Source organism: Camellia sinensis, chromosome 13 (assembly GCF_055761805.1).
Source record: "Camellia sinensis isolate YWXY chromosome 13, ASM5576180v1, whole genome shotgun sequence".
Classification (NCBI taxonomy): Eukaryota; Viridiplantae; Streptophyta; class Magnoliopsida; order Ericales; family Theaceae; genus Camellia; species Camellia sinensis.
The window spans coordinates 131,431,026-131,447,441 of record NC_138973.1 but is presented as its reverse complement, the minus strand read 5'-3'; the positions used below and the strand labels follow the sequence as shown (position 1 = coordinate 131,447,441).

At 34.3% G+C, this 16,416-nt stretch overlaps 1 long non-coding RNA gene across 1 annotated transcript; it reads right to left on the bottom strand.

The window, feature by feature from the left end:
- Positions 1-1,123: 1,123 nt before the first annotated feature.
- Positions 1,124-4,431, bottom strand: LOC114317581 (uncharacterized). The gene is made up of 3 exons (XR_014348421.1): positions 4,296-4,431; positions 3,062-3,224; positions 1,124-1,539 (listed from the first exon to the last, which is right to left on the bottom strand). It is a non-coding gene; the product is annotated as an uncharacterized LOC114317581 (long non-coding RNA).
- Between the last annotated feature and the right edge of the window lie 11,985 nt (positions 4,432-16,416).

Below are 16,416 nucleotides of genomic sequence, written 5' to 3'. Positions count from 1 at the left end.
GTGGATCTTCCACCAGGTTCTAAGCCTCTTGGATATAAATGGATATTCAAGAGAAAAATGAAAGCAGATGGTTCAATTGACAAGTATAAAGCAAGACTTGTTGTTAAAGGTTACAGACAAAAGGAAGGTCTGGACTATTTTGACACATATTCCCTTGTGACAAGAATAACATCCATTCGCATGCTTATTTCTATAGCAGCGTTGTTTAATTTAGAAATACATCAAATGGATGTTAAGACAGCTTTCTTAAACGGTGATCTAAATGAAGAGATCTATATGGAACAACCCGAAGGGTTTGTAGTATCAGGGCAAGAAAAGAAAGTTTGTCGACTTGTAAAATCCCTTTATGGATTAAAACAAGCACCTAAGCAATGGCATGAAAAATTTGATCATGCAATGCTTACTAATGGGTTTAAGATAAACGAATGTGACAAATGCGTCTATGTTAAAAACACTGACCAAGGATATGTCATAGTTTGTCTTTATGTGGATGACATGCTTATCATTGGAAGCAGTCAAAACATGATCAAATCAACTAAGCAAATGCTTAACAAAAGATTTGATATGAAAGATATCACTACAACAAGTTAGGTCTTGAGTGACGAAATTTTTTTGTCTCGAAAAAACTAATTTTGTCACTATAGATATTTGTGAGGAAATATTTTCGTCACTAGTTTCGTTATTGAACGTTTGTCACTAAAAACCACCGTGACGAAAAATAATTTCGTCACCAATGAAATTACTTAAGTGACGAAATTTGTTGTCACCAATAAAACAAGATTTTGTCGCCAAAAATTCTTATTTTCGTCACCAAATAATTATTCAGTACCATATTTATAATTTTAGTTGACGAATAAATTTGCCACAAATGTTGATCATTGATGAGGAAATAATTTCGTCACAGTAAGATGTAAAGGTGACGAAATTTTTCGTCTCCAAAAGTCATACATGGGTGACGAAATATATTTCGTGACAAAAAGATGTATACGCGACAAAATTTTTGGTCACCAAACAACAAAATCAACAAAACTTTACATATATAGCTGCGATAAATTTCGTCACAAAACTTATTGTTCCATATTTTATAATTCAATTTAAATTATTATTTCACAAATATCCTGCTCATATCTCAATAGCCTTCAAATATACTAACAAATCCACTAGCTATTATACATCACTCTACAAAACAATTCAGTAACCAATTTATATTATAAATCAAAATAAATCCATCATACAAATTTAATAATAATTCATCATACAAATTTTTAGTCTCCAAAGTCCATTTCTCCATGCAGATAAGTCAAACCACGAGCTGCATCTTGAGCAATTTTTAATCTTGCCATCCATGGCAGAGGAGACGCTACCCAAGCCAACAGATGGTCCTCTAAGCTTTTGTTACGCATGAGCTCATACACCAAAAGCCGCTGAATCCCTCTTTCATCATCTTCTGCACAGTATCCCACTAACTTGACAAGATTTTGGTGCTTGACTACATGCAACAAGTTCATTTCATTGATCCATTCCTTGTGCCCCTGAAAACTAGAACGAAAAATAACACCCATCAGATAACCTTTAAATTTATGGAGGAGATGCTCTCAAAGATCAAACATACAATATAGCACTTTATCAATCCATAGCCAGGAAATGAGATCAGTCCCATAAGCAGAGGAACCCATCCTCTGAATCCACTTCCTGTCGGTGACATAAATGGGTCATTGTAATTATCGATTTGATAACTCTGTAACTAAGAAATAACAAAAGCCTTGAAAGCTATGAAAGATTCAATCACTGCCAATGAAACGAAATGGCAGCAATTGCCATGGGCAGGTGCACATTTTTTTTTTTTAAATGAGAAGAATCAAAGTACATTTAGATTAGGCATAAAAAGCATCAATGTCGTAAAACCAAGATAACAAAAAACCCTCGTCTGGATGATAGTGCATACACTAATTCGAACAAGCTAAATACCCGAGGGCACATTTAGAACTGAACAACTATTTGGTCACAAGCATACAGTGATCATTTAATGGGCATTGATGATTAACAGAGATACAATCAAGATGGATCGTGTCTTATCAATTAACATATCATGAAACGCCAGAATTATGTATCCACAAAATAATTTCATTTCCATGAAACATCCAAATATGCAAATGTCCCATGGTGAAAAGTCTGATATGAAGAAAGAAATGCAGCAACACCCAAAAAGGAAAAAGAAAGCGTGGTCTCATTCAGACTTTCAAACAAATGGCACAATTTTATGGGACTGATCTCATTTCCTGGCTCAAATCCATTCAAGTTCGTAACTAAATTGACATACTTAAAAGCTTAATTTCCTAAGACTAAGTTTGAATCATGATCTTCAATTTTCTACAGCATGACAAACATAGAATTACTAAGTCTTTCACGCTAATCCATCACACTGCATCATGCATGGTGATGGATCCATGAGGTTAGCTTGGAACTGCAAAAGACAGCAGCAGCTGAGTAATCAAAGACAAGCATATCTAGATTCTAACCAATTATTTAACAAGTTCAATTTACTATGATGAGACTAACATTTTTGAAATTTTGGGAAGCAAAGCTCTGATCTGAATAGATTTTTTTGTATTTCTTTTTTCTGCATTGATGCAAGTTAGGATGCAACAGAGCATAGAGTATATTGAAATCTACACAAATGGGATCTGCATTAGCATGCAGAACAACATGGAAATTTACAATTACCAAAAAATAAAAAAGTTCGAAAGCTTTTAAGTCACAAAAACTCCAGAAATGTTCAAATGGGTACAAAGGTTTGCTGCATTTTCTCTGCTTCTTGTACTCATGCAAGTAAGAACACAGTGGACTGTGGTCTGCCCAGATGGGATTATGCAACTCGTAGAACCAAAGTACTTAATAAATAAAATCAACATTAATAATTTGGAAATTCACCAAAGTACTAAAATATATATTGAACTGAGCATATGTTCATTGTATATGAAGATCAAAAGATTAGAATCATCATGTGACATGCACTGATGACAAATTGTTAAATAATTGGTATGAAAGTTAGAAGAGAGACCTGATGCAAACATAGCAAGCTTCAAACAAGGTCTCCTAGTTAACTTGCTCCAAGCAAATTGAGTATATTAATTCATATTCTGAAGCCTTATTATCTGTATCTTATGTTCTCGAGTCTTGAATTGCCTACGAGCCAAATTTGAAGTCAGAAATTATAAACCATCCTGAAAGAGTAAAAAAGACACTGATAAAAAGTAAAAGCTGAAAAAACTATAACTAAATTTTGATATCATTGACTTCATCAAGCTATCTCGGAGAATAATTTTGAGGGAGCTAAAATGATGAATTTGATGATTATGTATTGATGAAGATGAGAGTGATTGGGAATTCTGCTCCAAAGAATGATGCTTTGGAAAGTATATCTTTGCAGACCACTCTATTTTATGGGTTTCTATCGGACAAAGATTGCATAAAATTACATATTAAATTTAAAAAGAATCAAATGCAGATAAAAGAGTCAACAAGAAAGTTGCTTTGATTTGCATTTGAACAAGCAAGAAGAACCCTATCAATTGAGCATTATAGTCCCACCATGATTCATGAGATTTGACCATATCTAGTAATTTAAAGAGTAAATACGAATGTGAAACATCTCAACAGGGCTTGTTAGTCTCACTGTTTCTAAGAAACAACAAAGTCACCAGCAGCAGGTTGCGGAGTTTGCACATATTCTAGTTTCCTGTTATAATTAATTATGGTGACTTATATGATAACTCTCTTAAACAGGAAGAAATTGCAATTAAAGAAACTTGTTTCCTTATTAGTTACGCCAAAAACCATTGGCTGAGCCTCCTCATGTACTTAGGACAAACAAATACAATTAACATTATTTAATTAAGCAAAGCATTGTGAAAATTTAGATAATAGCATGCCAATAATCAAATATCCACTTAAACAAGAAAACAATCAAAATAAGGAAGCTGAAAGAAAGATTAGCAGATGGATCTACACAATCACAATTCACATAATACCAGCTAATGGATTTTGAATGCACTAGTTAACAACAAAGCCACTGTTTTAGCAAATGTAATTCAAATGTTCAGATTATGATCATAAAATTGCTACTGTCTTGCCAGCAAGACCAACAAGAAGATAACCAATACACTCCTAAATAACTGTAATTGACTCAGATGAAAACAAGGTTGAGTAATAGTACTTGTCTACTAATCTAAAAAATATATTTGTCAATGTCCTTATCATCGCTAAATTAAATCACCATTCATGTTAGAACTTACAAGTTCCATGAAGGACCCTCTGACAAACTACATTGGTTTAGTTCCAATAAAATGTGAAAGGCTTGTATGTATGAGATAAAAATCACAGGCATTGGGTGTGCTTGCCTGCAAATGAGATGGCCAATCTGCATGTTTAACAAACCAATCGAAAACTCGGTGTATTCTCCATTTATGAATCTATCAAACATCCTACTATCCCCTAAATTCTGCTTAAATGCATATATGCATTAATCACCTATGGAATTAATTGATTTGGTTTCATCCTCACAACATAGATTTAAGCAAAAGTCTCAATTAAGCAATAGTAAAGGAATTGAAGAGTTCAGATAAGAACTCATTGTAAATACCACAAAAGCATTGGAAAGAACGAGAAACCCATACTTAGCCATGCCTTTTGATCTTTGTTTTTTAGTAAATCTGCTACAGTTTCCTGTTAATTGCATATAAAGCAACTAACATGAACGAGTCATTAACTTAACAAGTCTATATTCAAGCACTTTCTATGGAGGTCCTTGGCCAAAAAGTTATTATAAGAAAATTTATTAATATAATCACTTTTAACAATAAAGGGTAAATCCATACAATTTATTCAATCAACTAACCAATATTAATGTCAATTGAAGTAGACTTATGCGAAGGTGAAAAACTAAACTGTTTTTAGCCAAGTGATATCCATTGAGTGAAAAATACCCAGCAGGAAGGTTTTTGATAGATTGTAACAGGAAAAAGATAATACTCAATACCTTTCTTCAATGACGATCCATGTAACTTAAATATTCCAATTGCATACCCAAGAGACAATTTGTTACACAAACACATAAAAATAAACTTGTAACCAAGTCCAAAATTTCAGAAAAACTGATTCAAAAAAGTTAGTATGGAGATATGCTTCAAGAGAACTTGAAAAATGGAGTTAAAAATTGTTAAATGTAAGTAAGTTTACAATCATGATATGTAGTTCTGATCCAACCTAAGTCTTATGAGCTTGGTGGAGAGATTTGGAATCGAAGTGGGCAATACACCCCCAAGCTGATTAGCATGCAAACGCAGCACACTTAGATTGGAGCAATTGGTCAAGGAGGTAAGGAACTGCAAGTCATTGGATTTTGCAGTGGCTAGAGTATTAGCCCCAAAATTTAAAAGCTCAAGTTGTTTAAGTTCACCCAAATTCTGTGGTATGCCCCTTGTCAAAGCATTTGAGCCATGATCAATCACTCCAAGACGTGAAGCATTAACCAGAGATGCAGGTATGGTCCCAGAGAATTGGTTTTCTCCCATGTAAATCCTTTCAAGTTTCGGAAGAGTGAGACCTAGGTTAGAGGGCAAGCTGCCATGCAATTGGTTTGAGACTAGAGCTAATATGTTGATTGATGAAATGTTGAGAATAGCAGGAGGCATCATACTGGTCAACTTGTTTTCAGACAACTGAAGCTCTTCCAAGTTTGAGAGCTTTCCAAGTTCAACAGGAGTTTGGCCTTCTAAATTGTTGTTTGACATATTAAAAAAACGCAGAGCAGAGATGTTCCCAAGTGTAGGTGGGATTGTTCCAAAAAATTGATTCAGGGATAGGACTAATTCATAAAGTTTTGTGCAGAGAGCCAAGTTGAGTTGGAACCTTCCCTCCAAGATTGTTATTAATTAAATTGATGACTCTAAGGTCTGAACAATGTGTGACATTAACAGGAAATTCTCCCTCGAAAGAGTTGTTTCCAAGAATAAGATAACGTATTCGAAACAAGCGACCAACCTCTCGGGGGATCACCCCATGGAAGCTATTGTTCTTGAGGTTGATCACCCGAAGAAAGGTAAGGTTTCCTATGTGAGGAGACAAGGAACCTACTAACTTTAGTGATGAAAGGTTTAGTGCACTTGCTCTCTGATGATGCCTATGACTGCAAGTAACTCCTTGCCATTTGCAGAAATTGAGAGAATTGTTCCATGAGCTAAAGACCCTGAAAGGATCTTTAGCAAAGCTTGCATGTCTGTCTCATTTGTGAAACCAAAAGTGGGAACAAAGCTCATGTAAAAGAGAAGAATGAAAGAAAAAATGAGGAAGGCACAACAACTTAGTGGCCTGAAAAGCATGGTGTTATGTTCCATTTGGTGTTTTAGAAGAAGAATGGTGAAGGACATGAATGAAGGGTTCAAGTTATATAACCAAAATTCATAACAAACCTAGCTTACTTTGGGAGAATTCATTGGATCAAGTCCGTCCATTAACATTGACTCTTCTCCTCCTCCTTCGACTTACTTGGAAATATTTAAAAATGAAATTTCTCCAACAATCATCTTAGGCTTCTAAACTTAGATTTTGATTTCTTCCAAAATACTGAAAGAAAATTCCTTTTCCCTAAAATCAGGAAACAATATCACACTTTTCATATTTGATCATAGTTCCAACCACTTGTTTAAAATTGATAAGGGCAATTAAGTAAAAAATTAGAATATTTTTCAAACTTTTTTATCCTAATCAAATCCATGCCAAAAAAATAAATTTTCAATTGTTGTTTGTGCAATCTTATGGTGATTGAAAACTCACTAATTTTTCTTACAAGTGACTTAATTATAATCATATTTCCATCTTTTTTTTTTATTTATTGACAACCATATTTCCATCATACATGTCTTTTATCACATCCATATATCTTTTTTATCACCATTTTTTTATTTATAAACACCCATAATATTGAATCTCTAAGCACCCTATCTAGGCTTTTAATAGTTATACAATGAGAAGATGAATGGAAAACGGGGGACATGGGTCAAGTGCATCCATTACGCTTGACTCTTCTGGACATGGGGATACAGCAGGGTCCTGTAGTCTCTCATCGGGATTAATACCATTTGTATTTTGATTATTCAAATCGTTCATATTGTAAGATTTATTGAGTAAAAAAATTAGATTAATCAGACATTTGCCACCACACAAAAATATCACATTTGTTTTTAAAAAAAAATAACGTCCAATATGATTTTGATAATAAATTATTCATTATTTAGGCCCTGATCATGCGGTCATGAATGCCTAATTAATTTTTTATTTTATTTTATAGATATTTTACTTAACAAACCCTATAATATAAATAATATGAATTGTCAAAATTGCTCCAATCTAAGTGTGTTGCATTGTCTCTTTGCTTAGAGAGTATGGGCTACAATGTTAAATTGGTGGGATGTACAGTGGGCTTTGCTAGGTACAATTGAAAGTCTATTCCATTGGTGGGAGGGAGGTAGGTTTCTTGAAAAAGGAGAGGAAAATTTGGAGGGCTATACCATTGGTTGTTTCATGGTCTTTATGGAAGATGAGAAATGAGTGTGTGTTTAATGCTTCTATCCCTAATTTGGTTGAATTGTGTGAGTTGATGAAGATTAAAATTGCTCTTTGGCTGAAGTCAGATTACAAGGAGGTTGTGTAAAAGAAAAGGAAGTAGAATATAATGTATGTTGTGTGTGTACTCGTAGAAAAAAGAAAAGAAAAAAAGAAAAAAAAAAGAGTTTGGTTATATATTCATTAATAATTTAAATCATTGAATCACCTTGGAAAACAATCCCAAATCATTACTCAAATCCATAATCTTCAAAAAATTAACCAAAAAATTAAGCGCATGAATTAGATTTGTTTTAAAAGTGGCCTACATGATAGTAAGTTTGAGTTTGATTTGCACTAAACATTTTATATTCTTTATCAGCCTAAAAAAAAACAGGATCAAAATGTCCAAATATGTAGCCATCTAAAGCTTGGGGATGATCCTAGATATATTTGGGTTTTTCGAAAGGAGTGTGCTGGACCTATGTCTTTGTTGAATGGAGAAAGCAGTAGGCAAGTAGAGGAAAAAGGCTTGGCTATTGGCACCTTGTTATGTTTGATGTGGCTTATGTGGGGCAAGTGTAATTGACAACCTTTGTTGCGTGGAACAACCTCTCTTTAAATGAGAGAGTAAGTTTTTGCCTCTCCTATAGTTGGTTTCAGGGAATTGTGGAACCAATCAAATATGAATTTTGCAGACACTTTGGAGGGACGTGATATTAAATAGGAGATCTTTGTCAAAAAGAAAAAAAAAAGACCCACTTCTGCTGCTGTATATAGTGTATGAAGTGAAAATGAAATAGACAAACATTAGGAGCAGTTAAATAGAACTACAATTTTAGTAATGAAAAAAAATCATTGTTAAATTAGTATTGGAGTTAATATTAAGAATCGAAAGAAAATTTTGTATAATTAAAACTACAATCCATTTCGTTTGTTCAATATATCTTCAACTTGAAATTCAAAAATCCTAAATCATTTCATAGAATAAATCATCTCATCTATCACACCAATAATTAGTTCAAAAAACCCTAAATCTAGAACAAAAATCAAAACTAATGTACTCATTTCACAAAAATAAAAATCCTACAACATTAACAACAACCAAAAAAAAAAAAAAACCGTAGCTCTAGAGTGAAATAGGAAAATAAAGGAAGAGAGAGAGAGAGAGACCTGAACGTCGATGGGAGCCGAGGAGACGGTGAGCTACGATGAGTGGCCGACGGCGAGCAATGCTGACTGACCGCCGATGAGCGACTATGAGAGAGAAGGGGGGGGAGCAAGACTGGTGTTTGGTCACTCTGTTTGGTGTATGTACCTGTGTATACAGATAAATTAAAAAATAATAATACTGAAATTAAACTAAACTCAAATTGGGATATCACATAAATTAAAAAATAATAATACTGAAATTAAACTAAACTCAAATTGGGCGGTAATATTCAGAGTGAAAACCGAGTTAATTGAAATTATAGAGATTAAAATTCAAAAAAATTTATTATTGTATAGGAGAACAATTTGAAATTTTATTTTTTGTTTTAAGTTATATAAAGTCGTTGATCAATTTTATATATGTGACAAGCATAGTTAAAAAAACATGTTATATGCAGTTTAATTTATTTGTTTTTTATTGTTTTGTGCATTTTAAAAGTTTTGAAAATATATTTGCAGTTTTTGTTTTTTCAAAAAATGTCATTAGATAGCTTGGAAAGTTTTTGGCTTAGTGACATTTCTCAAAATGCTATAAAATATTTGTTTATGACACTTTTCACCTAATGCCATAAAAAGTAACTTGCACCCACCTAGTTTAATGACATCTGTTGATAAATGTCACTAAAACAATTTCTTGTGTCACATAAAATTGATGTGACATTTTTTATTGAAATGCCACTAGAGCCTTATATGTTTACAATTCTGTAGCATTTTTTCTAAAATATGTCATCAAATATTATTTTTGTGACATTTTTTAAAAACATGTCACTAGTGCAGTGCCACTAAAGTGTGTTTTTGTTGTAGTGTATATTTTTCATCAAATAGTTTCAAAATATTTAAAATCAAATTTTGCAAAAAAAAATATTTAAAATTATTAGTGACGAAAATATATTCCTTACTAATAATTTTATAATTTGTGACAAATTTTTTTCTCACCAAAAGTCTCAAAATTTTGGCCCCATCCAAAAAAATTAAAGAGAAAACCTTTGGTGACGAAATTTAGTTTTTCCTCACCTAAAATGAAGTATTTATTGACGAAAATGAAGTATTTATTGACGAAAATAAATTTCGTCACCTATTATTTTTACTTTTTTATTATGTGACAAAATTTTATAATTCGTCATAGATTATTTTTATTTAGTGACGAAATTTATTTTCTTCACTACTTTTTGTCACTATAGGTTACTTAGAAAACTAATTAACTTGTGTTTTGTTTTGAGAGAGGGAGAGGAAAATTGATAAACAAAAAGGGGGGAGGAGTTAGTAGTATATTTTTTTTTCATTACTGCCCAATATGTCAAAATTTTCCCTCTAAAATTAGTGACAAAATAATTTCCTCACTAAAAAGTCTCAAAATATTAAAAATTATTAGTGACAAAAATATATTTCTCACCAAATGGTCTTAAAATATTTAAAATCAGGGTTCTCAAATATATATATATATATATATATAAAATTATTGGTGACGAAAACATATTCCTCACTAATAATTTTAGAATTGGTGACAAATTTTTTTCTCACCAAAAGTCTTAAAATTTTGGTGCCACAAAAAAAAAAATTAGCGGGAAAACTTTCGATGACGAAACTTAATTTTTCCTCACCTAAAAAGAAGTATTTGTTGACGAAAATAAATTTCGTCACCAATTATTTTTATTTTTTTGTTATATGTGACAAAATTTTATAATTCGTCACGGATTATTCTTATTTAGTGACGAAATTTATTTTCTTCACTGCTTTTTGTCATCATAGGTTACTTTTGTTGTAGTGTATGGGGGTCGCAGATGTTATATTAGGAATGAAAATTACTAAAACATCTGACGGATATGCATTATCTCAATCTCATTATATTGAGAAAATTCTTGATAAATTTATCAAGGATGATTTGAATTTAGCTAGAACACCTGTAGACATCAGTCTTTATTTATCGAAAAATAAAGGTGATGCAATGTCTCAGTTAAAATACTCCCAAATCATTGGAAGCCTAATGTACCTAATGAATTGTACTCGTCCTGATATAGCTTATGCTATCAGTAAAATGAGTAGGTACACTAGTAACCCCGGAGAAGACCATTGGAAAGTGATCATTCGGGTTCTTAGATATCTAAGATTCACCCGTGATTATAGTTTGAACTTTACTCGATATCCAGCAGTACTTGAAGGTTATTGTGATGCAAATTGGATATCGGATACTAAAGATTCAAAATCCACAAGTGGATATGTTTTTACTTTAGGAGGCGCTGTTTCTTGGAAATCCACCAAACAAACATGCATCGCACGATCCACAATGGAATCCGAGTTCATTGCTTTGGACAAAGCAGGAGAAGAAGCAGAATGGCTTCATCACTTCTTAGAAGACATTCCAATGTGGCCAAAACCTGTGCCAGCTATTTGCATTCATTGTGATAGTCAATCTGCAATAGGCAGGGCACAGAATCACATGTATAATGGTAAGTCACGACATATTCGTCGTCGACATAATACCGTAAGGCAATTATTGTCAAACGGAATAATCTCAATAGATTATATAAAATCTAAAGAGAATATTGCGGATCCGTTAACAAAAGGTTTGACAAAAGAGCTAGTGTATAGTTCATCGAAGGGGATAGGATTAAAGCCTATTACATAAGAGTCGTCATAATGGTAACCCTACTTATATGACTGGAGATCCCAAGAACTAAGTTCAAAGGGACAACTAAGTTATGTATGGCTCACCAGAAATCACCAAGGGATTAAAAATTCCCTACCCATTCCTATGGTGAGAGTGATATCTGCAACATATGTTGTATGCAGGGGTATAAGGATAAGCTTTGCTTTTAATGATTACTTATATCTTGATTAAGGTATAAAATCAAGACGAGTATAAGGAGATACTCACAATAAGAATCACCTATATGAGTGTCGAACTGGGGCCGGTTCTATGAGAATGAAGAGGCTAAATTCTCTAGAAACACTTATGAAAACCAGGCGCGTTCAAGGCCAAAATGAACACAACAGTGAGAACCACGATGTGTTAGAAGATATTTTGTGTGAAATCTATTGTCTTGGCTTACACAAACGGCTGAACAATTCAAGGCATCGCGTCCATTGGTTAGCCAGTAAGTCCGATAGGTTATCACTAGGGAAGGTTCAAGGCCGAAAACTACCTATCCTGATGCAAGATATTTTCGACTTATACTCTTTCGTAAAAGTCTGCATATTGTTGCATTTCCGTTGTCATCAAATTCCATTCATGTGGGGGATTGTTGGAAATGGTAGAAAAATTCTGGGTAAAATCAGAATTTTTTCTCAAGTTTGGTCTATTTTTTAGGTAGGCCCCGAGCATCGATTTACTCGAGTCAAAGTGGTAACGCGTTCTATGCCGCGTTGTGATTCACGTGGTATATTTGGTTGCTCAAAACCATTACCGAGTGAATGGGAAATTGAAGCCAAAGTGTGCTCCATGGAAATGGAGTTATGGTGGAAATTCCTTAAGGTTGTAAATTGGCTTGTCCCATATTGATTTGGTAGGAAGTTTTGAAAGGGTTTATAAGGCTTAGGGTGAGATACTTGGGGTGTGCCCCAAGGGGTACCCAAGTGTTTTAGAGGGAGAGGCTATGGGCAAAATGGGCTAGACCCATTGGACCCAAAAATCACCACACACGCGCGCGCCACCGCCACCGGCCGGGCGGGCTGGGCTGGGCCTAGGCCTGGGCTTGGGCGCGGGTGCGTGGTTGGGTTGGGCTTCTAATCTTTTTGGGCAAAAAACATTTGAATTTAATTTTATTTTTTGGTAAAATAAAATCCAGAATTCAAATTAAACTTATTTGGATTTTCTGTACATCCAAATAGGGCCCTTCCTGTTTTCAAACAGAATTAAACTGGTTTAGATTTATTGCTCATCCAAACAGAGCCCTTCCCGTTTTTATCTGTTTGAATAATTAACTCAACAGATTCAAATCTGTTTAAATTTGAATCTAAGAGGTTTCATACCTGTTCAATTCGAAACCAAGAGCCACCTTTACATATATAAATAGACTAGCCTCCCATTTGGATTTTACTCCAATTTTCGTACTCCATCCTCTGCTTTAAATCTCTGCATTTTGCTGCATTTTATTTCTGAAAGAAAGAGTGTAAACACTTAGTGTGTTCATAAGGCAAACAATTTGTAGTGCTGCTATTATTTGTGGTAAGATCATTTCATCCTGGGAGATAGACGTCCAAATTCTGAAAGCACCGTGGAGAGGACGAATCTATCTTAAGGACACAGTGTTAAACACTGGACTTGATCAAAAAAGTTATTCAAATAAATTAACCAAGTAAGTTGTTTAATTTTATTCTGTTTTTTATTTGTTTATTTAATCAGATTTTATTTTGTTTTTGTAACAAAATAAAATCTGTGGTTTTATTTATTTATTTTTATTTCGAGTTTGATTTTTGTAATCAAACAAATTCTCTTCTTTTCTTTATTTCTTTATATTCTTGTTGTTGTTTTGTACACAACAAAATTTAATCTTTTTAAATACAGTGAAGATTGTCCAACAGAATGCTGAAGAAGAGGGCCTCTTTTTATACACATGGAGGGAGAGAGAAAAATACTCATGTAATAAATGCAAGAGATTTAATTTTGCAAAACTTTCAATTGATGACAATACATTTTACAAAACTTTCAATTGATGACTTTAATCCATCATCATTATAGAGGAGTTATATCTATTTTATACACGGGTAATGTGTATAACTCTGCAGCCATATTTTCGAACACCTCTTTTTATGAGGTCAACTTAATGAGTCAATTTCTCATTCAAATCTTAATAATTTTTCATCATTCTTTATGTGATGTAAAGATTTTATTACAAAAAATCTAAATCCACTTTAATCATCCTCAATTGAGGACTGACAGCCACTTTAATATTGTATTAAAATCACCAAAAAATTATTATTTTTCTAACATGATGTCCACAACATTGGAAAGTAGCAAAAAAGGCTTCTTTAGAGCCTGATTTAACGGAGTACTCCCCCCTGTTAATTGGGCGCCATATTAATTTAGAGTAATGATTCATCCCCCTTTTTCCCCCAACCTCTTTGACCCCCTCTCTCTCTCATTGACTACCTTTTCTTTTTCTTTTTCTTTTTTTTCCTGTTCCTCCAATCACCACCTGCCACGTGACAAAGGGGGGTGAGAGGGTGACCCCCAAAAGGGGGTCCCAAGCATTATTCATTAATTTATCCTTACACTGCCCTCTTGGTATGCAAATGGATAGAATATGTCTGCTACATTCTTCAGGAAAAAATAATCTTGTCAAGTTAGTCTCGCCAGCATCTGTGTTCATGATCAATAAAATGGGCCACCTTCATAAGTGGCAATACCCGATGCATGTCCCTTCCACCTGATGGATCAGGAATCATCGGTATCCATTGATCCTCAAAGGGTGAGATAGTTTGACAATTACCCACAACCCATTGAACTCCTGTGTTTAATGAATAATACTATATATATTATTATATTAATTAATGACATAATATAATTAATTTTTTTTTTATATTTATAATTTGTATAATGAATAGGATCAATAATAATATCATATTTAATGTTAATATACTAATTAACATATTAATTAATACATATATCACGATAAGTATTTAATCTAGGGCCATAATATACTCCGCCATCGGCACGTGGCTTGACTACCAATATGAACTTGCAAAAAAGGATGGCGTGGCAATATTTACCTAACAGGACTTTAGACGTCCTGGAGTATCACGTGTTCATATTTCAAATTAATTGTCAAGTAGCTAGTCCTATTTTGTTTCCTTATTTCCAACATAAATCGTGAGTTTTTATATCTCTCAATTAATTAAAATTTTATAAAACATCACATATTCATCTTTCGAGAGTACTAAATAATTTCCCGACTTTAGACAGCAACAATTTTGGTTTGGACACTACCCGCCACGCTCGTTTGGCCAATAAAGCATGATTAAAACATCTAAGATCCTAAAGGATTTAGCCCTTTTATGCTTTTGTCTTTTGTGAAATGCCCAGGAACCATGGGCCTTGAGATCCGTATTGCATTAAACAAATGTCAAATTATTAGAAAATTGATATAGGTTGATTGTCGTATATGGTGAGCTATTATATTGTGATAAAATTCTCCCATGTGGTCTAAATGAAAAGGAGAAATTTTGGCCGGGAATAAGATATTTTAGTTGATTTTTTTTAAAAAAAATTAGTTATTTTAATTTGGTTTAAAATATTATGTTTAGAATCATAATTGATTTTTTTTAGTTGATTTGATAATTATGAAAGTGAAAAATTAAATAATTATGTTTTGAATGTGATATTTTATTCAATTTATTATTTTTACCTATTTTGTCTTTATTGACTATTTAACCCAAACTACACTTCCCAAACACCCTCTTTGTAAATTGGAATGTATTGCTGGGCTTGTGGGACTTATTGTGAATTTCATTTTGACAATCTGAACCGTTCAATGTTGAAGGGGCTAAAAATGAAATGGGTCAGGTCTAAACCTTGAGCCGGCCCAATGCTGAAGCCCGACCCAATGCTGAAGCCCGAATCCAAGTGGGCTGGATAAGTATGTGGGCAAACCAATTAAGTCCAACTTCATGATCAACAGTCTACCCAAGTCCTCAAGCACTTGGGTCCAACCCGCAGTGGAAAGGCTGGTCCAGCCATGGTGCTGGGCTAAGCCGAGCTGCGAAACTGAATCTACGGGCCGAACAGAAAATAGGCCGAGCCCATGCAAAGTTACATGAATGGATAAGCCCATATCCATGAGTGATCCTGTAAAAGGCCGAGACAGGGCATACTGATGCCGAGCAGAGGTATGTCAGTACCGAACTGAGGAAACCTCGCAAGGAAACATGGAAACTGTGAACGTGTGCATGTGCAGGTTGCCACCTCAGCTGGTCCCCTACACTTAGAATCACGGAAGTTGTTGAACTAAAGGAATGTGATTTGTTATCAGCATGACTACAATGAGTATATGCATTTATTGGCAACCAACAGGTGGTCCCCCACCATGTGCCATGCCAAAGGGACACCTGGCAGCATCCAAGCTCCATGAACCCACCTTGAGAAGCAAGCAAGGAACACTATATACACAACATGAACTTCACATTGAAGGTAATTGAACAATTCCAAGTACAACTATAAGCTCAACTCAATATACATTCTCTCTCCGATCACTAATTCCCACACCAGAGGGGTTATCCGGCCAACCCCGGCCGGGCAGCTCTAACAGTGCTTTTTGTGGCAGGAACCTCAGTCACTGGATAGTCCAACCGAGTGCAGAGCCCCGATCCATTTCATCTAGTGCGGAATCCGGTACGCACAATTGGTGCGGTGAACGTGGATCATTTCATCTCTGAGCTCTGCACTCAGTCCCGGCGATGGGGATTGAGGACATTTCGCCGTCAACACACACTCCACAGACAGAGAAAACAAAGGACAAAGGTTTGGCACTCCTAACAGTCCCGGAGGAACAAACTGGAAACAATAATTGAACCCCTAAATTCGTCAAGCACCGATTACCCTTCGCCGGAGGTTCTTCTCATCACTTTCTTCTGGAAAAGGATTATAGAGATCGCATCATAGACTCC